Source organism: Sciurus carolinensis, chromosome 8 (assembly GCF_902686445.1).
Source record: "Sciurus carolinensis chromosome 8, mSciCar1.2, whole genome shotgun sequence".
NCBI classification, from domain to species: domain Eukaryota; kingdom Metazoa; phylum Chordata; class Mammalia; order Rodentia; family Sciuridae; genus Sciurus; species Sciurus carolinensis.
The window spans coordinates 6,895,056-6,896,651 of record NC_062220.1 but is presented as its reverse complement, the minus strand read 5'-3'; the positions used below and the strand labels follow the sequence as shown (position 1 = coordinate 6,896,651).

The 1,596-nt window shown below is 47.9% G+C and overlaps 1 non-coding gene across 1 annotated transcript; it reads right to left on the bottom strand.

Moving 5' to 3' along the window:
* Nucleotides 1–298: 298 nt before the first annotated feature.
* Trnac-gca (transfer RNA cysteine (anticodon GCA)) lies at nt 299–370 on the bottom strand. Its single transcript has one exon. It is a non-coding gene; the product is annotated as a tRNA-Cys (tRNA).
* Between the last annotated feature and the right edge of the window lie 1,226 nt (nt 371–1,596).

The following is a 1,596-nucleotide window of genomic DNA, read 5'->3' as shown; positions in this document are numbered from 1 at the left end:
GTTTACCCAATGAGGGGGCATGATGATCACTGCCTTGGAGGACAGCCTCTGCCATCACATGACAGTCATGAGGAGTCATGACCCCGGGGACCTTACAACCAGCCCTCTGCTGTGTCCTTTTAGAGAGGAGGGCACAAAAGTGGGCTAAGCAGAACCCAGAGAACAAGGTGAATGCACCACGGTTCATGCATGGGACACCACTAAGTGTCAAGGGCAATATGGATGATATGGCCATTACGTGAATCCTTGTTATTTAGGGCTTTAGGAGTTTTTAAGGCATGTAAAATAGACTCTAGCAAGGGGGCACCCGGATTTGAACCGGGGACCTCTTGATCTGCAGTCAAATGCTCTACCCCTGAGCTATACCCCCTGCTGCCTAAGAGCGTGTAATAAGCACCTTAAACCTGGACAGTGACACCCAGGATGCTCCACCTGGAGATGTCACTTGCTACTCCTCTGCCATCACACACTTCCTTTCTGCTAGGCCACGCCCCTTCCTGTCTACACATCTGTAGGGATAACCAACACTCTTCCTCCTCCCTAGAACCTGAGAGTGAGGCATATCATGGATGTCTGCAGCAGGAACCTCCTTCACATTCAACTAGAGGAGCCAGGATACAAGAGCTGTCTGCTCAACAGACCCTTTGGAGGTGAGGGTGGGGCCTGGGATGGGCAAGAGCAAATGCAGGGTTCTGGTTCAATGGTGGGTCACCGTTCCCTCACCCACAGCTTCGTCCAACCTGCCACACCTTCCCACAGATAACTGATGTCACCAGAGAAAACTGACACCAGTCTTTAAGAAGGGTGATACTGAGGGTATTATGTAGAATACTGACCTAAGACCAGCATCATTCCACCAATAAAAGAAAGTACCAGCAGGGGCACCTGGATTTAACCTGGGGACCCGTTGATCTGCAGTCAAATGCTCTACCCCTCAGTTTTATCTTCTGGTCCAAAAAAACAGTATCATTGATCACTGACACTGTTTACACAGGTTGCCACACCAGATGCAAGACAAGCTTGCTAGTTGGGATCTGTTCTCTGAAGGGGTTGGTGAGGCAGGAAGGACAAACAGGTGTCACCATGGGGGTTTTCTGGGCTGGGAAATGGTCTCCCTGATATTATAATGGTGGATATGGTTCACTATGTATTTCTTAAGATCCATAAGACTGCAACGAATGCAAAGAACAAACCCTGATATACCAGTAAACTTCAGTTAACGATGAAGCATCATTATTCATTCGTCAATTTAAACAAACGTATCACAGTAATGCAAAATGTTAATAGGTGAATCAGGTGTAGGAGGGCTTAAGGGAATTCTGTACGTTTTGCTCCATTTTTCTATAAGCCTAAATGGTTCTAGGAAGTAAAGTCCATTCATTTTTAAAATGATAGCCGGTCAGGGCTATCTGGATTATGAATCAGAAACCACAGGCTCTGTGTTCATAGGATCTCCTTATGGGACATTGCTATCTAAAAAGCAGGTCCCCCAGGAGCACACCCAGAACTCCAGCGTGCAGGTGCCCAAGCCTTTCCCGGTCTTCCTGAAACCTGGGAGGTCTGCTCCTGGCAGACGCACGTCTTTTCTGCGAGTCT